The 20,558-nt window shown below is 36.8% G+C and overlaps 2 long non-coding RNA genes across 2 annotated transcripts; both read right to left on the reverse strand.

Annotated features, from left to right (window-relative positions):
- Window positions 1–12,342: 12,342 nt before the first annotated feature.
- LOC132100155 (uncharacterized) lies at window positions 12,343–17,764 on the reverse strand. Its single transcript, XR_009423091.1, has 3 exons — window positions 17,647–17,764; window positions 13,630–13,750; window positions 12,343–12,443 (listed from the first exon to the last, which is right to left on the reverse strand). It is a non-coding gene; the product is annotated as an uncharacterized LOC132100155 (long non-coding RNA).
- A 972-nt stretch (window positions 17,765–18,736) lies between these two features.
- LOC132100188 (uncharacterized) lies at window positions 18,737–20,171 on the reverse strand. Its single transcript, XR_009423095.1, has 3 exons — window positions 19,712–20,171; window positions 19,214–19,257; window positions 18,737–18,913 (listed from the first exon to the last, which is right to left on the reverse strand). It is a non-coding gene; the product is annotated as an uncharacterized LOC132100188 (long non-coding RNA).
- Window positions 20,172–20,558: the final 387 nt, after the last annotated feature.

The raw sequence follows: 20,558 nt of genomic DNA on the forward strand, positions 1-20,558 counted from the left end.
ACATAAGACAATTTATACAATGTAATCCATGCTCTTACTCAAAACTCACTTTAAACCACCATCGAATATTTGTAATAACTTTTGATTGAGATCTGTATATCATAATAATGCTGCAGAAATATGTTATTTGTAGCATTTTGATTAAAAAAAATATCTATATATATATATATATATATATCTATATATATCAATCTAATCGTTACAGCAACTTTTCAGACCCCTTTAGCAATTTTTTCCCCCCAAAAAAAGCGCCTAGTGACAAATCTAGTGTCTTCTTGCATAAACCTTTGTCTAGTTTGCATCGGATCTGTTCATTGTTTGACTGAGAGGAGCAGCACTTTCAGTTAAATTTGATTCTGTTGCTTCTCACCCAGGGGCGCAACTATCCAGTGTTAGAGGGGTATGCAGCAAAACATCCCCCCCCCCCCACTTCTAAATAAATAATTGCGCCGGACATCATCATGTATGGGCTTTTAAATAATAAATGTTTATATATATATAATTATTATTGGGGTGGCACAGTTCAAATTTTCACAGTTCGGTTTGTTTCACGGTTCAAGAGTCACATTTCGGTACAGTCTGGTATGTGCTATGTTTATGGAGAAACTATAGTTAAAAAAAAAATCTAACTATGAGCAACAGCAAAAATAAATACAATATAGTAAAGAGGTCTAGTATTAGTTTTTAGGTACAGAAATTTAATAAAGTAATCAAATGTAAAACAGCATCGCATATTTGACTATAAATTAAAGATTGTTCTTTATTAAAGTTACAAAAGTTTATATATATATATTAGATTCTTTTTATTAAACATTTTAATTATTACAAACAAATACATATTTAAACAAAAACACAGCACAGGAAAAAATTAACATTTATCCAGTTTTTGTTTATGACCGTTTAATCTAGACACTTAAAAATATTCTCCCATTTTTTTAAACAGGAGCGATTTACCATTGCAACAATACCTCAATCTTTCTAGAGTTACAACTTCAGATATCATAGATTTCCACATCTGAGTAAAGGGGCATCACTACCAACCCATTCGACCATTATAGCCTTTCGAGTCAACATTAGGAGAAACTGAACAATCTGTTACAAAAGCTTTTTAATCAAGAGCAGTGAGTGATTTCTTTGTTGTTGCTGTTCGATTAATATAAAGACTGTCACTTTAAGAGAATGCACTGATACAGTGGCCTGCGTTCAGCTGGCTATGTCTGCTATAGGATACTTACCAAGACGGCCATTTTGACATAATTTTTGTCTGAATTTGTCCATTTAAATAAAATACTTCAGAGAGAGCGTATATTTGCGCGCGTTCTGAAGCGCGGGTTTGCGCGCTTCGGATGAGCGCATGCACAAATCTTCACACTGCGCGCGCGAGCTCGCGTCCTCTGCCTCTTAAATGTTTAAACTGACAAAGCTTAAATTAGTTTAGTTAAAACAGTTATCAACGTGTGCTGTTAAGGTCTCATCTGTGCACGCGCGCTATCAGCACCCGGGAGATGACGGAATAAATGACAGCTCATATTCCAGTTTTACATATTTTCCGAGCATAGACATCACATTTTAAATCCTACCTGTTGCCTTTCACCAATCACTTATTTAGCTGCTGTCGCATCCCTTGACATGCCATCTCCTTTTCCCTCTTTCTTTTCTATTTTCAGCCCCCGAGAGCATTTTTGTTTTATCCATCTTTTTCGAGTTTCAACGACAACGCACTAACGTTATTGCTGCTTACTCCGCGCTCACGGCGCCCCACTCGCGAGGTTCTATGTCTAAATTCTATGATGGAATATTATGAGGGCACCGGCGCCTGTTAGTCCTCTAAAATATTATTTTAAAAAAATTAACCATCGCTGCGGCGCATATGGCGCATACCCAGTTTTTGCGCCACTGTTCTCACCTGATTGATCAGTTTACATGTAGAAATATCTGAAATCACAGCACAGTTACTGCCTTTATCTTGTGTGAGTTTGTCAAACAATGTTTGACAGCTTGGAAGGAAGAGCTTATTAACATGTCATCTTAATAAGCCGCATTTGTGTCACTATTTCAAATTCATCTCATTGTCTGAATACAAATTTTATTTTAAATTAAAATATTAAAACATAGTATGTGAGCACTGAGAGTATGAGAGAAACAAACAAATATAAAAGACTAACACTACGTAGAATGAAAATATGATGCAATTATGTCTTGAATATGCTGACGACATTCTGCAACTTTTTGAGCAGGCTTTAGCTACTTTCCTTTGAAAGAAGTTGGCAACAGTGGTTCAGATGTGTTTGGATGTCGATCTTTCAGGAAAGCAGATCTTCAGGAGCAGGACTGATCATTCTGAGCTCCTGCTGCCTTCAGCTTCCATCAAGCTGTTCAGGCAACAGACTTCAGTCATAGGAAAGAACCTGAGCTGACAATAATAGTGGCATCTTTATATATTTCTATACATTTTTTTATTTATTTTTCAAATATTCTGTTTTGTCTGATTTAATTATTTGGTATTTTGTGTTAATTTAATTTAGTACAGTTTATTAACAAATATTATTGTATTCAGACGAATGCACAACATTTTAACAATTTAATTAATTCCCGGCCAACGCATGTCCTAGCGGGAAGTCGTGGCCTAATGGTTAGAGAGTCGGACTCCCAATCGAAAGGTTGTGAGTTCGAGTCCTGGGCTGGCAGGAATTGTGGGTGGGGGGAGTGCATGTACAGTTCTCTCTCCACCTTCAATACCACGACTTAGGTGCCCTTGAGCAAGGCATCGAACCCCCAACTGCTCCCCGGGCGCCGCAGCATAAATGGCTGCCCACTGCTCCGGGTGTGTGCTCACAGTGTGTGTGTGTGTTCACTGCTCTGTGTGTGTGCATTTCGGATGGGTTAAATGCAGAGCACAAATTCTGAGTATGGGTCACCATACTTGGCTGAATGTCACTTCACTTTCACTTAATTAGTATTTTTAAATGTAATCAAATAAAATTTGAACAGTTCCTTTCAAAATGTGTATATTGTATGATTATCCTTAAAACTTACGTTTTCAATAAAGTATTATAATCATTAGTTTCAGAAGTATATTGTATTGTACTAGTAATAGTAGTATAATATTTACAATAATATTCCTGTCAGTTTCTTTATATTTTATTTGGTGGTTTGTAGTCAAGATATGATGATAGTTCGTTTTCTCAAATGAAATGGTGAAATGCTGGTGAAGTGACTCTAAGATGAAGTTCATCATGTAGTGAGACACAGTCAGGCTTCAGTAAGTGCAGTAGAGCAAACAGACATCTACTTGACTTGACTGTATTTGCAGACACTCATCCTCACATGTCATGGTTTTAAGGGTTAATTCCCCCAGATAGCAAAATTATGTAATTAATAACTTACCCTCATGTTGTTTCAAACCCGTGAGACCTCCGTTTATCTTTGGAACACAGTTTAAGATATTTTAGATTAAGTCCGAGAGCTCTCAGTCCCTCCATTGAAGCTGTGTGTACGGTCTACTGTCCATGTCCAGAAAGTTAGGAAAAACATCATCAAAGTAGTCCATGTGACATCAGAGGGTCAGTTAGAATTTTTTTGAAGCATCGAAAATACATTTTGGTCCAAAAATAGCAAAAACGACGACTTTATTCAGCATTGTCTTCTCTTCCGTGTCTGTTGTGAGAGAGAGTTCAAAACAAAGCAGTTTGTGATATCCGGTTCGCAAACGAATCATTCAGTTCACCAAATCAAACTGAATCATTTTAAACGGTTCGCATCTCTAATACGCATTAATCCACAAATTACTTAAGCTGTTAACTTATTTAATGTGACTGACACTCCCTTTGAGTTCAAACAAACCAATATCCCGGAGTAATTCATTTACTCAAACAGTACACTGACTGAACTGCTGTGAAGAGAGAACTGAAGATGAATACAGAGCAGTGGCGGTCGCTTCATCACATTTGATGGCAGCGGTGGGATGGCTACTCGCAAGACAGCGCCAAAAAGCAGAAAACCCAGGGTGGGGTTGAGGTCACAGAGGAAGATATCAACGATGGAGGATGAGGCGTGGAATTCAGCTGGGGCTTCAGAGGAAGAGGACGTGATGGCAGAGCTTCCTGATACCTCGAAAAAGTCCAGGTCACAACGGATGGAGCCAATAACTCCAGTCGCTACAGCGGGTGAGGGAATGGTTTCCCTAATGCGTCAGTTCCTAGATGCACAACAGCAGAGAGAAGAGAGATATATGCAGGAGCTCCGGGGTCTTCGTGAGTCCATCCGGCAGTCGACTTGGCCTGCTGAACCATTGTCTGACAATGACAGCTTGCGAATGGATCAACCAACACCAGCTACACAGAGGGTATCCACACAACGCAGGGCAGCACACAACAGAGACTCCATAAGTATTCCGGTACCGAGAGAGCCGATGCATCGGGCTGAACCGAAGATGCAAATCTTTCAGCAAGGGGAATACATTGAAAACTATCTTCGGCGGTTCGAGCGTCTAGCCAGGACCTGGAGGTGGCCTGAGGAGGGGGTTGAATAATTATGACATAGCAGTATTATTAAAAAATCTTATAACTCAAATATATTACATTATATATTGACAATATCACTTTTAATATGCCAGTGAACTGTTATAGATGCAAGTTTTATTATATCCTGGATCTTCAGCAAAGCTTGTATTTGTAAAGTACTGCAGTTTCTAGGGGGTTGAATAATTTTGAACACAACTGTATGGGCTTAAATTTCAGGAACACTTAATTTGCTCTATTTCTTAAAAACAAATTCAAACAAAGTCACAGCTGATCGCGGTTCATCTCCAAATAAACACACAGCTGTTTCTGAACAACGTTTCTGAATGAATCTGTATTTTAGAACAAATCTAGCGAGTCAATGATTTATCCATCACCAATTCATAAAGAGAGTAATTTGCTTTGTCCTTAAATGAATGAACGAATCGATTAAATAAATGATTAATTGATAAGGCAGTGACATGCTGCCACCTACTGTCGGTTTCAGTTTCATTTGAAAGTATAAATGAGTCATTTAAATCGTTTAATATTTCCAATTTCAAAACTTTATATTTTAAACATTAATTTCATTACATCGTTCTTGTGAAATACATTAACGCCACCTCTAAGTCTTCTCAAAAAGTCTGTATAATCCTTAATGAACCAGCAGAGTTCTGTGCCTTGCAAAGCTGAAATGTTGATGCTGATTTCATTTGACTGGTATCTTATTCTTCTGGATTGTATTTTATTAATTTAATAAAAATGAGATGGAAAATGGGATCAAAAAGGTAAAAAAAAAAATCTAGTATTGCCCTATTAATTTATTTATGTTCCTAGACAAAAAAAAATATCAAAAAAGAAATGTAAGCATAGAGGCCTTGATACTGTAACGTTACCTTTTAAAAAACTAATTGCAAACGTTTATGCAAAGTGTATTATGTACAAATCATGCAATACTGAACCACTAAATAAGAAAGGTTTTGAGGGCAAAGCTAATCAGGCCAATGAGAGACAATTAATAACAAATCTCATTTTTTATTAAATCATTCTTTCATTTCACTAATCAATCTTTTTTTATTTTTTTATTAAACACAAAGGGGTCATTAATGATGCTTACATTATAGCATGTGCAAATTCACAAAGTATATATAATTTGGCCAAAATTACAGGTACCTATATTAATATTCAAGAATGAATAAATGTACTGTTATTATAGATTAAAAAGGTATTTATAATTAAATACATCCAAAAGGTCAGGACTTGCCATACATTTTATTTATTTAACCGTTGTAATAATTTCCAAATTTGGACTAATTTGTGTAATTCAATAACTATATTCCCTATATCTATATTTGTAATTGCTTTATTGTAAAATAAATCAGGTGTCTATTTTTGAATATGATTTCAGTTTATCATATGTTATGTTTTTAAAAACGAAGAAAAAGTACCCTCAGAAGATATTTTAGAGCCTAATTGTGTTAAATGTGAAAAAGCAAACAAAATGCAGCTTTAAATATTAATATTTAATTTAGAATTACACATGCTATACTTTTGTTACAGAAGCTGCATCTGAATCATTGGGTTGAGCAAATGTAACCTGGGGCGCTGTAAAGGGGGGGTAAACGATGACGATTCTCGGGGCCCAGAAAAGCCCCCAATAAAATTGTGGTGCTAAAAAAAAATATTTGATAGTAAAAATTATTAACTTTAAATTATTCTGTTTACTGTTTCCTGGTGTCAAAAAAATGTATTTGTTTAGGAAACACAAACGTCCGTGGGCCCCTCTCCCCCTCTCGATTATCATAAAATGGTTCAGTCCGCCCAAATTGTATCTAGTAACCAAGGCAACACAAACAGCTTGGCAGATTCAACTTGACAGAAGAGGATGTGAAAATGCCTCAAAAATCTGGAAGTCAAAAACGGAAAGAGAAAAAAATAAGAGAAGTGAAAGAGGCAAAGGGTCGACAGTATGTTACCCAATATTTCACAAGAAAAGGTGGGTTTGTAAGTAGGCCTAAATTGTTAGTGGACCGCCCATGACAATGATCGTAGCCTACGGCACTTTTCTGTGCATACGCACGCTTTGTACATGAGGCCCTAGGTCTCTACGGTAGCATTTTTCGACAAGTTAGCACGTTTCGATAGAGCAGGGTGCAGCGGGTGCACGGCTTTGCCTCACATGCAGCCGGTGTTGGCGTCTTTGTACGAGGCTCGGCCCACTTTCAGCACCCTGCTGCGGCCCACGTTGTTGCACCTGTCTTGCAAGCAGTCTAACTTCATGAACTCTGATAAAAATCCTCTGCCAGCTACTGTACAAACTACTATCAGCTGTTTGTGAGGTTTCAGTGCATCTCTTGAAGATGATGTGGAGTTGTATTACTACAATGTCCCCTATATTGTCAAATACAGCATGATTCATCTCTGCCAACCATCTTCACATAATACTTTCACATTATCTGATCCAGACTGTCGGCAAAACTTAATTTAAACAGCGCAAAATGACTGCCTGTGGACGTATAAAATAAATATTTAAACTAGTTTTAATGTAAATTCATGTAGTTTTATGAAAAGTCAGGGAGCAGCAAGGCTTTGTGATTTATTTAGACAAAGTTATTGACTATGCAAATTTCAAAACGGTCAAAATGATGCCTTGTTTATTCTAGTGTTAAAGATAATTACCATAAGTTTAAATATTGTGGTTAAAATGACTGCTGGTCGTCGTTCTAGTGTTAAAAGTGCATGATAAGGGAACTCAATTTTCTCCCCATGTTAGGTCAAGAAAACGCTGGAAAAAATAACAATACACAGTTTTAGTTAAACGTTCAATGCATTCAAACCCACTTTGTCAAAATCATGCCTCGTTCCAAACAGAGTCAAATGAACCAGCAGCAGCAACTGGTCCGGCTGTCTCCCAACCCCTAACTCCAGCATCCCCTGAATCAGCCTCTGCGCTCCCACATGAAGAAGAAGGTGAGCGGCTATTAATATTGGTTTAATGGCAACACATTAATGTCTGAAAGTGATACACACAAAATATAAGAGGCATCTGTAGAGTGGAAAAGATTGGCTATAGGAAATGCTATATACTTTGTCAGTTCCAGGACCCTCTTCCTGTGTGTCAGGGAGAACTGAGGAAGTGGAGGAAGAGATGGAAGAGGGTACAGATGCAAGTGAGAGACAGATGGCAGAGAGTGAAGATGGAGATGAGAATTCAGATGCCGAGGATGGACTGAATGTTGAGGGATTTGAAAGGGAAGAAAATATTGTGACAAACGACCCTGGTTTGTGGCCAGCAGTTTGTACTGATCAGGATAGGGAGGACATAGTCAGAAAATTGGCTGTGACCATGAGAGAAAAGAAAGTGGAAATGCCATGCGATTCAGGGCGGAAGCCGTTCCCTGAATACTTGAATTATACAAAGTCAGCCAATAAGAGAGAAAAAATTAAGAGAGACTGGCTTACTTTTAGTCAAAGCAATCAGTCACTATATTGCATACCATGTGTGCTTTTCTCCAATATACAGAAAAAGCCTTCCTGTAGTGCACTGGCCAGTCAAAATGGGTTTAAAATGTGTCATGTGAAGTGGCGTCACATGTACAATAAACTCCCAATCCATGAGAGGAGTGATGCACACAGAGACTGCTACTTAAGATGGAAAAATCTGCAAAGATCTGTTTTACAAGATAAAGGTATAGACTCTCTGTTAAACAGGGAGTTCCAAACAGAAATTGAGAAAAATAGGGCCATCCTGGAGAGACTGTTAGATGTTACCCTACATCTGGCCTCAAGAAACCTGCCTTTCAGAGGCAAAACAAGCGACTTAGATGACGTTCATAATGGCAATTTCCTAGGAACACTGGAGCTTTTGTCACATTATGATCCTCTGCTGAAAGAGCACAAAAATCAGGGACAACAAACAAAAACAAAAAGAAGGAAAACAAACCAGGCTAACACATTATCTTAGCTCTGAAAGTCAAAATGAGTTCATCAATTTATGTGGCAGACGAGTTCTGAAAAGAATTCTACAGGAAAGGGAGGATGCCATCTATTATGCAGTCATCGCCGATGCCACACCAGACATTTCCCATACAGAGCAAAACGTGGTGGTACTACGGTATGTCAAATATGACAAAGAAAAAGACGAGTGGGAGATCACTGAGAGGTTCCTTGAATTCAAGGATTTTTACAAAAAGACAGGGAGTGAGATAGCAAAGATGATTGAGTCTGTTCTTTGTGAGCATGGGATTGACATCAGTGATTGCAGAGGACAGGGATATGACAATGGGGCAAATATGTCAGGGAAGGTAAAGGGAGTCCAAGCTGAAATACTGAGGAAAAACAAGCTAGCTACTTATTCACCTTGTGCCTCTCATACATTAAATCTTGTCGGCGTACATGCTGCACAATCAAGTCCAGATGTATCCACCTTTTTTGGCTGCATAAACCGCCTGTACACATTTGTAATAGCAGCCCAGAGCGCTGGGCAATCTACAAAGAGCAAACAGGTTGCTCATTGCATCAGCTATCTGATACCCGCTGGAGTGCAAGGATTGAGGCTGTTAAACCTGTGGCAAAGCACCTACCTTCTGTCATTAATGCACTTGATAGCATACTAATGACTTGCAGTCTCGCCAATGAAGCAAGATCAGATGCTAATGGTCTCAGAAAATACTTCATGTCATTTGATGCTATTCTTCTTCTCAAGATCTGGCTGAAAGTACTGCAAAGCATTGATGACAGGAATGTTATTCTCCAGTCAGGGAAAATCTCACTTGACATAGAGGCAGCCAATATCAGAGCCTTGACAGAAGAGATGCAGTCTCTGAGAGATGCATGGGGGTCTCTCCTAGCTGAGGCAAAGTTGATAGCTAGAGAAGCTCATGTTACTCCTCAGTTAAGCAAGGAGTGCAGTCGCAAGAAGAAAAGAAAGAGATTCCATGACGAAACCTGTGAAGAGGAGACAACTCAGGAAGATTCAGAAACAGAGTTTCGGAATACTGTGTTTTACACTGCTATGGATAGTATCATCAGTGACTTAGACACTAGGTTCCAGAGAATTGCTGATATTGTGAACGAGTTTTATGCGGTTCTGAAAGTTGGGCAGATTAGTGAGGACAAAATCTCTTCTGTGTGCCAACCACTGATCACTAAGTATTCCAGTGATCTAACTCCTGATTTTGAAAATCAAGTAAGACACCTAAACCGTGTATATGCTTCCAACTTCCCCCCTAACCTGTCACCTCTTGAACTCCTAAATGCTATTTGTAAGCTGCAGCTGCAAAGCATCTTTGGAGAAGTGTGCATTGCTTTGCGTTTATTTAGCACACTGCCAGTGACTGTTGCTGGTGGGGAGAGGGCATTCAGCAAATTAAAACTGATAAAAAACTACTTGAGGTCTACAATGTCTCAAGAAAGGCTTTGCAGTCTTGCTATGCTTTCCATTGAGAGCGAGTTGGCTAGAGAGCTCGACTTCAAAGATCTGATTAATGATTTTGCAGCTGAAAAGGTCAGACGTTGGACTTTTGTTTAGAAATGTTGAGCAAGTACAAGAGATTAGAAATGATGTGGAAAGAGTAACTCAGACTCATCTATGTTATACCTTGGCCATTCTTTGATATAGTATATTATGCAAGTTCTGCTTAAATTATTAGAAATTTTATGTGGCCATTTTGTTTTATGGTGGTGTTTTCTTGCTGAGATTTTTTTTTCACCACAGATTGTAATTCCTGTTTATTTTAAATTGAAGAGTTTTTTTTTTTAATTTCAGTATCAGTGTTGAAGCAAATAAATATAAATACATTTCATTGTATTAAGAGTGCTCAGTATTTCCGTTACATTTAAACTGTCATGTTAAAAATATTAGGTTAGATTAGATTAACTTTATTGTCATTGCCAGTGTACAGTACAAATATGGACAGTACATTCATACAAATATAAATATATGTGAATACACTATATGACACATGTACAGCTATGCACAGTATATACATTATACAGTACTATAGTAGTGCAGTATTACAGAGGACAAATTACGGGTGTGGACATGGGATGGAGTTCAATTGTCTGATTGACTTAAATATATGAGAATGATAGTCAAAATACCATAAAAGCGCATGATTTTATGTAAATTAATATGAAAAAACTCTCAGCTGTGTTGGGGGCCCTGTCAAGATTCTTTTCATGGGGCCCAAAATCCTTAGCAGCGCCCCTGAATGTAACTAAACAAAATTTCTATTTTTGTGAAAATATCGCCAACTATTTATTAAATTGAAATGATAGCCTACTAAAAATATGATATAATAATAAAATATTAATATTACTTTCTTACTAATTTAACTGTTGAATAAAATCATTTCCAAATTTGCACTCATTCGTGCCTGGGGTGATAACTTTATGAGACAAAAGCTATATGTATAATTGTAAGGGCTATCCTTACCATCTTCGCGCTCTTGCAAACTGGATGCTCTGTCTTGCCGTAGAGTCCTTATAGCCATGAGAGGTGTGTCCATGTAGATGAGTAAATAAATCTGCATCTTAAGTGGTGTGTCGCGTTAACTTAACGTCTGTCGGCGTGTGGCGTTATTTTAACGCGTGGTGGCGTCTGGCGTTAACTTAACGCGTAACGGCGTTTATTTAACGCCTGGCGGCGTTATGCCCTTACGAAAATTAACCATGGTTTTACTACAAATAAAACCAAAAAAACATGGTTACTATAGTTAAACCATGGTAATCACAAATTAACCATGGTTTTGCTATTTTAACCGTAGTTTAACCATGGTATATGTAGTAAATCTGTGTTTATAAAAATGGCAGTCAATACGCCAAAAAAACATGGGTAACAACAGTTTTACTATAATAAAACCATGGTTATTTTTCGTAAGGGTGAAAACGGCGTTTTAAAATTAATACAGCGTTGAAAAGCACGCGTTTTATGGTCCACTTGGCTTTCCATATGAGACAACTGTTACTCTCGAAAAGAAGTCGAATTTGTTCGTCCAGCTTCGTACTTAAACTCGTAAACTCTTTTTTTTATGGTATGTACATGTGAACAATTAACAAAACCTTCTTTATTAAAACAATGAATAAATCTTCTGAAACCTATAAATATTTCACCAATGACTGGGTACAGGATTTATTTACATTTTTACCAAACTGTAATTTTCTGTACATGTTTTTCTCTGAAGCATGCTGTTTTCCAAGGTGAACAGACTACAGTGTTATTTGCTGTACTTGCTTAAATATCAGTTTATAAAATGTACTGACATTGACTTAAAGTACTCATTTGATAATATATTTTGTCTGTGTGTATCCCCTGCTGAAAAAAAACAATAGAAACCATTACAGAAATTCTAATGGTTTCCATTACAAACCATCAGCAATTAACCATTAAAACCATTACCAAATGGTTTCCATTACGTAGTGTGTTTTGGGCATATTCCATTAGGATTTATTGGTTTCCATTACAAGTTTGTATTGGTCACGATTTGCACATAATGGTTTCCATCACAGTTTTGTAATGGTTCTGATGGTTCCATTACAAGTTTGTATTGGTCTTTATTTGCACATATTTAATAGCTTTCGTTGCAGTTTTGTATTGGTTCTGATTTAAATGTTTAACTGATAGCTGGTAATTAGGCCATTAATTAATATAATTAAATAATTTTAATTATTAATACAAACTGTACACAGGTTTTGTCAAGAATATAATTTTTTATTTATTTAAACTACATACCATCCTTTCAATAGCAAACAGTTCAGGTTGTTTTGCAAAGAATTAGGAATATGCACCTAAAATCAAAATTATTCACAGAATACTCAACATAGCTGGAATTAACACAAAACCTTGACATTACATTTTATTTTAATTATTGTTATTCATTAATGCATTATAGAAATACAGGAACTATGAACTTTTTTTGTGGCTTCATTGTAGCTGTCTCAGACCTGCAAAAAAATTCATTAGGACAATGTACCACTTAAACCACATTACCAGTATGTGAGATTATCTATACATATATTTATATGGCAGTCTCAAAAAAGTTGCAAAAACTTAGTTGTTGACAAAACATCATCATGTTTAAATTCGTCCAACACTTTGGGGGCACTTTGAGCAGATTCAAGTTCTTGACAGATGTGAACTTTTGTCCATTACTCATTTTATGTTCATGAGTAAAACAAACCAGTTTGTTTTGTTCAGCGTCATGTTTAGGAGTATGGAAATGTAAAGCCAATGTTCCTACAGTAACAGACCAAAGTGAAACACTCTTGAACATTTTTTAAAACAATTACTTTAGAATAACGTTCCATTAGTAGATACATGTTAGTTATTCCATGGTCTGTCTGAATACTGGATTCCTCTCGGAATTCTTGGAATTCTGGTTCCAAGTCAGTTTAATCACTGTTCCATACCAGAGACAATTTATAAGAGACATACCACTTCCTCAATCCTCAATACAACTATAAAAGGAAAACCTGTAACGGCAAAGATGGCGGTTGTATGCACATGTCCCACCCCTCCCGCTGGAAAGCCAATCATCTGCTTTTAACAGTCAAGTCGCAGAACATTTAATTAAGCCTATCGTCTGGTTCCACTGACGTATGCACACAGTTTAGGTTTTGCGACAGCGGAGAAGATTTGGTTACAGCCAGATGTGGTGTGTGCAAGATGGGTCAAAATTATTGATTTTTCTTTCATGCCAAAAATCATTAGGATTTAAAAAAAGATAATGTTCCATGAATATATTTTGTAAATTTCCTACCATAAATGTATCAATTTAATTTTTTATTAATAAAATGCCTTGCTTTGCATTTGAAATATTTTTCACAATATTTAGATTTTTTAGCACCATCAGATTCCAGATTTTCAAATAGTTGTATCTCAGACAAATATTGTCCTCCTAACAAACCATAAATCAATGGAAAACTTATTTATTAGTATTATTATTATAAAAAACTAAAAAATAAAATAAAAACAATTACCCTTGTAACTGGTTTTGTGGTCCAGTTTCACAAATAGGCTTGAATAATTACATTGTCTACTTTTTATGGTACTTAGTCTCTATTCACTTCGAGTCATATTAGATAAGAGGTTGTAGCAATTCCATTCGGATATGGATATGTAAACACTTACCACTGACAGTTTTATCTGGTTTATGTCACTGATCTCCTCAGCCAGGTATTTCCGTACACTTAGGAGGCGTTTATTTCCTATAAGGTGTGGCCTCTTTTCTTCAGGTTCTGAGACAGACACTCTTGTTTTGAACACACACACACACATAAATAAAAATTGAAATTCAAGAACTGATGGACTAATCTCAGACTTTAAATCTGACCACTCTCAAGTGGAAATTAGGTAGCATATGTGACCTGTGCTGGCAAAGTAAGTCACAATGAGCAAAAATGAGTTGAGGTTTTTTTTCTCATTAAAGTCCTTCAAAATGATGTATAACTTGTTGAAATCTGACAAACAAATACTGAGCTACACCCGTTTGAAGTTGAAAGAGTTGGCAAAGTCAAATCTTTTCTATTTTCTAAAGTTTCCAAAGCAAAATCACAGAGCAACATTGCATCTTTTCCTGCAGATCTTTTCTTAATAATAATTCACTTTTTTATTTTACATTCGAACAAAAGCATTCAAGTAAGAAAAACAAATAATCAAATGTAAAATCCCTTTATTCATTACAAATAAATTAATTATTAAAACTATAAAAGCAGTTCAATGAGTCATTCTGTGTATACAGGTGCTGGTCATATAATTAGAATATCATCATTTCAATTCAAAAAGTGAAACTTGTATATTATATTCATTCATTACACACAAGGGCGTAACTTTGGGTCTACCATTGGGGGGGTTAAACTCGCGGCATATTTATTTATTTATTAATTTATTGTATTATTTTCTTTGTAAATGGTAACATGCTAATTTGCATAATTTAATTATGCAATCCCCCCCAAAACGGGTGACTGTATTGGAGCAAACAGCAGATACAATTCAGTGACATTGGTTCTACACAGTCCCTGGCACCCTCTGGCTTTACCTCATAGGACACTGGCAAACGAACATCTAGCCAGCCAACTCCAGTCAACAAAACAAATCATCAGCTAACTCAGTGTTTCTCAAACTTTTCTGCCATTCCCCACTTCAGAGGTAGGAAAGGGTTCCGAGCCCCACCTGTCCCCAATCACCCCAACAAAATGTTAATAAACTAGGCTTTAAGTTTAACTTTTAAAATGTATTTTATTAACATCACATTTTAAAAACTTAACATCAAATAACAGCATTAAAAAATTTCAAATGAAGAAAATGAAAGTGCAATTATATTATCACTTTGCATGAAATAAGACTCAAAATTAGATTAAAAAATAATAATAATTGTGTTTGCATTTAGCTTCTGATAACATCAATACAAGTGTGGACTAACATTAACCTAGTTGTGCTTTGATTCATTTTGACACTTTGCAAAATCCATGCAAAAAGAACAACAAAAAAACAAACAAACAAACAAAAATAAAAATAATCTCAAATTGAATCAGAGGTGGTAAATTCCTAATAATGTACGTATTTTTTTAGGTATTTTAATAAGATAGATACCTAAAATACGTTGCGCATACAGCTCAAGTAATGCGATCGTTATAAAGGTGTTTGAACAACAAAACACATCCACTTGCACATATTTGACAATCGGAATATCAGATATATCCTGCTATAGCTAACACATTTGTGAAATTTTGAATAAAAAAGGAAATAAAAGCAGATCATCAGTCATTCAGCACTATTGTGGCTACGGTGTGACAAGCAATGAATGGCGCGTCTCCATGGGAACCATAAAGCGATATTACGATCAATAACGGTAGCCTTGAAATACTTTTAAACTTACGTGTGAAGATGTTAAGTAACGTCAAGGCTTACATTTAAATGTGTCTTTGTTTTGAGTGTATGGTCAATAAATAAAGGAATTAAAAAGATGGGCACAAAACCTGTTTGTCATGTTTCTATTCCCCACACTTTGAGAAACGCTGAGCTAACTTAACAGCTAACTTAAGGGTACCTCCGTTTGGTCAGGATTTTTCGTTTCTTTTTTTTTTCTTTTTTCTTTTTTTTTGGCTGGTGTCGACAAACAATGAAAAATCGTTGTCTGGCTGCCTTTCAGTGTCCTTTTCATCTTTCCGTCAGCTTTCTCCAACCATTCATCCCATCGACTGCGCAAAATAGTGAACAAACTTGGTACAGAAAGCGGGTTGGGTAATACCAGAGACTTTGGTAATACCAAATCGGTGCGGTGGGTACATTACAGATTATTTAAAATATGATACTATCTTTCTTGCTGGCAAATGAAATTAATAAAGAAAATGAACAAAAGTATTAATTCTGAATATTTCATATCTATTTTAATCTGAATGATGTGATGATATTGGGGGGGTTATATTAGCTGGATCTGATTTTTGGGGGGGTCATGACCCCCGTAACCCCCGTGCAAATTACGCGCATGATTACACACAGACTGATATATTTATTTATAACTGACAACTAAGGAAAATCAGATCGAATCGATCAGTCTGTGGCACTGCTCAGGTGTTATGAGAGCACAGGTTACTCTGATAGTGGCCTTCAGCTCTTCTGCATTCTTGGGTCTGGCATATCACATCTTCCTCTTCACAATACCCCATAGATTTTCTTTGGGGTTAAGGTCAGGTGAGTTTGCTGGTCAATTAAGAACAGGGATACCATGGTCCTTAAACCAGGTACTGGTAGCTTTGGCACTGTGTGCGAGTGCCAAGTCCTGTTGGAAAATGAAATCTGCATCTCCATAAAGTTGGTCAGCAGCAGGAAGCATGAAGTGCTCTAAAACTTCCTGGTATACAGCTATGTTGACCTTGGACCTCAGAAGACACAGTGGACCAACACCAGCGGATGACATGGCAACCAAACCATCACTGACTGTGGAAACTTTACACTGGACCTCAAGCAACGTGGATTGTGTGCCTCTCCTCTCTTCCTCCAGACCCTGGGACCCTGATTTCCAAAGGAAATACACAATGTACTTTCATCAGAGAACATAACTTTGGACCACTCAGCAGCAGTCCAGTCCTTTTTGAAGTGAGACGCTTCTGACGCTGTCTGTTGTTCAAGAGTGGCTTGACACAAGGAGTGCGACAGCTGAAACCCATGTCTTGCATACGTCTGTGTGTAGTGGTTCTTGAAGCACTGACTCCAGCTGCAGTCCACTCTTTGTGAATCTCCCCCACATTTTTAAATGGGCTTTGTTTCACAATCCTCTCCAGGGTGCGGTTATCCCTATTGCTTGTACACTTTTTTTCTACCACATCTTTTCCTTCCCTTTGCCTCTCTATTAATGTGCTTGGACACAGAGCTCTGTGAACAGCCAGCCTCTTTCGCAATGACCTTTTGTGTCTTGCCCTCCTTGTGCAAGGTGTCAGTGGTCGTCTTTCGGACAACTGTCAAGTCAGCAGTCTTCCCCCATGATTGTGTAGCCTACAAAACTAGACTGAGAGACCATTTAAAGGCCTTTTGAGTTAATTAGCGTATTAGAGTGTGACACCAGGTGTCGTCAATATTGAACCTTTTCACAATATTCAAATTTTCTGGGATACTGAATTTGGGATTTGTCAGTTATAAACATCAAAATTAAAAGAAACAAAGATTTGAAATATATCAGTCTGTGTAATGAATGAATATAATATACAAGTTTCACTTTTTGAATGGAATTAGTGAAAGTGAAATCAACTTTTTGATGATATTCTAATTATATGTCCAGCACCTGTATTTATCAGGATATATATAACTGTAATTTGAATGTCGGATTGAAATGAACACTGTTATTAGAGTAGTTAATTGTTAGCATAAGTGCGGCTAATAATAATAATTAAAAAAATAATAATTATCATGTTTTTGTGTTTTGCTTTGGTACTGAAATTGGTACAGAGTACAATGTATTTTCACTGGTACTGGTACCGAATACTGAAATTTTGGTACTGTGACAACACTAATAGTTAGAGCTCGATTAATGTGTTCAGGTGCACTGCAGGTTGGAGCAAAACTCTGCATGTAAGTGGACCTTAAGAGACAATGTTGAGATCTCCTGCAATATGTTCTGAACATGCACTATAAAGAGACAGAATGACTTACAACACTGGTGTCCAGTCCGGTGCTGAAGGACCAATGTTCTGCAAAGTTTCTGGTGATCCTTGATCAGCTGCCCAGGTCTGCTTAACTGGGTTTGGCGCTAAACTCTGAAACAAGAGAAGACAACCAATATTATGAAGTAAAAAAAAATGATTCAGAAATATGCACAACGTCTGAAAATGCACAAAGATGAGAAGAATGTGTTTAATGATAACTTTCAACCCACTGAAAAATAAGAAGCAATATTAAGTCACAGATGCATTTTTATTTATTCTTATTAATATTGTTTAAATATGTTGTGGTTTATAAATGATTTATAGATGAATAGAAAAGATCTATCAGTGCTGAATGGCATCATACATACATCATATGTAATGATATTTAACAAGAGTTCTAACACTGGACAGCACAACAAAATACAACAGAGCCTATTATAATCATTGATGCTCTCTACACTGGATGCGGCACGACACAACAAATCACAGACGGTGATCTGATGCCTTTTCCTATTTATGATGTACTGACACAAAGTTTGAATGATTTTTAACAGACACGTTGTGAGAGTGTGCAGCTTGGAGATAAGAGATTTTTTTTATGTTTCTGAAATAAGTCTCATGTACACTAAGAAGGATTGTGTGACACTGGAGTAATGATGCTGAAAATTCAGCTTTGATCACTTATTAAAACAAACTTAAATAGAAAATAGTTAGTAAAAAAATGTTAATTTCACAATATTACTATTTTACTGTATTTTAATCAAATAAATGCAGCAGTGGTGAGAATAAAAGATGTCTTTGAAATACATGACAAATCTGACCCTTACATTTTTGAATGGTAGTGTATGTTTGACGAATTGCTTACTATTCATGGTTCATAATGTCTAAAAATGTTCTTCGACAGGAGATATGTCTCTAGAGCACAGCCATTCAGCATGGAAGAACCTAGGATCATAAGCATACTGTCACAGAGACAACAATATTTATTATACAATGCCAGGTATAAGGCATAAACCAGAGCCATGGCTCTGGCATAAACTATAGCAGAGGTGAAATGCAGAAAAGAAAAATAATAATTCACAGAATATATAATTTACATAATAATTTACAGAATATATATATATATAAAACATTTTAGTTTTACTCATTTAGTAATGCTCCTACAGCGTGGACATCAAAATGTGTGTGTTTTCATCCTCTCTGTCAGCAGCTCCCTTCAGAAATGTTAAAATCAGGAACTTCTCCTCTGTCATAGAGGTTTTTTTCTGGCACTTCTGAAATCACAGAACAAGTGTATGTATTTATGTATTTACCATGAAAGATCAAAACCTGAAGGTTTCAGTCCATTTTCACGATCTATGTAAGTGATGTAACATTATCCGGTTACGTTAGTGCACATTTTAGGATTAAACAGTGCATAATTTTAGGGTTAAATTAATTCAGTTACTTCCATTCATCCATTGATATATATGGAGAGAGAGAGAGAGAGAGAGAAAGAGCTCATCTACACACAAGATGACATTAAAAGCCCAAACTTAATAAATAAGAGTTAACGTTAGTGTAGTTAGCCTTACGGTTGAGATGCTAACGGACTTTTTCTGACGACACTAAACCACTTCTATAAAGTAAATATTAAACGGAAGCGTATAATTTACATGAAATAAAGTGTCAGGAACACTTTGATGTACTATTTGTGTAATTTTATAGACTAAACTTACCTAAATTTGTGGGAAGTCGTGGCCTGGTGGTTAGAGAGTCGGACTCCCAATCGAAAGGTTGTGAGTTCGAGTCCCGGGCCGGCAGGAATTGTGGGTGGGGGGAGTGCATGTACAGTTCTCTCTCCACCTGCAATACCACGACTTAGGTGCCCTTGAGCAAGGCATCGAACCCCCAACTGCTCCCCGGGCGCCACAGCATAAATGGCTGCCCACTGCTCCGGGTGTGTGCTCACAGTGTGTGTGTGTGTGTTCACTGCTCTGTGTGTGTGCATTTCGGATGGGTTAAATGCAGAGCACAAATTCTGAGTATGGGTCACCATACTTGGCTGAATGTCACTTCACTTTCACTTTCACTAAATAAAATAGTGAAACCACACCGAGTGTCAGCGTTCAGCTGCTTGACGGTTGGGCTGCCGCCTCGTTTCCATGGTGACGTCCTCCGCTCCACGTTCTGCGCGCGCGCACATTGCAGCACGTGGAAGTCACGCAGAATTTCACTGTTATTAAACATCTATTTTTGGGCTAAATTTGGACCAAATCCGACGAACCAAGCAAAGACCAACTTTCAACGTCAATTTTGAAGGCCATGACGAGTCGAGTTGATTTAGACAAAAAAAAAAACTAAATAAAAAATAACCTTTCCAAATGACGCATGGTGGCAATCCAAGACAATACATGCCACCAATAGAAGAAAGCAATTTACCAATAGAGACCCACAGGGACCATTACTGTGACCATTAAAACCAACAGAATTCCCATTTTAACCATTAAAACCATTACAAATTTTGTAATGGTTTCTATTGTTTGTGTTCATTTTTTTAATTTATTTTTTTATTTTATTTTTCAGCCGTAGCCTACCCACTAAGACAATTACAGTTTTCCAAAGAAACCACTAAATTTATTGGAGTCATAATGGTTTCTACTGGTGTCCAGTAGATACCACCAGAAGTTTCTAAAGGTGTTCTATTGGTCCTTAATGGTATCCAATAGACAATACATGCCACCAATAGAAGAAAGCAAATTACCAATAGAGACCCACAGAGACCATTACAGTGTCCATTAAAACCATTAGAATTCCAATTAGAACCATTAAAACCATTACAAATTCTGTAATGGTTTCTATTGTTTTTTTCAGCAGGGTCAATGCACACTATTTTAGTTAGCACTGTTAAGGATTTGATTATGTCCTTTCATATAGTTT

This window comes from Carassius carassius, chromosome 2 (assembly GCF_963082965.1).
Source record: "Carassius carassius chromosome 2, fCarCar2.1, whole genome shotgun sequence".
NCBI classification, from domain to species: domain Eukaryota; kingdom Metazoa; phylum Chordata; class Actinopteri; order Cypriniformes; family Cyprinidae; genus Carassius; species Carassius carassius.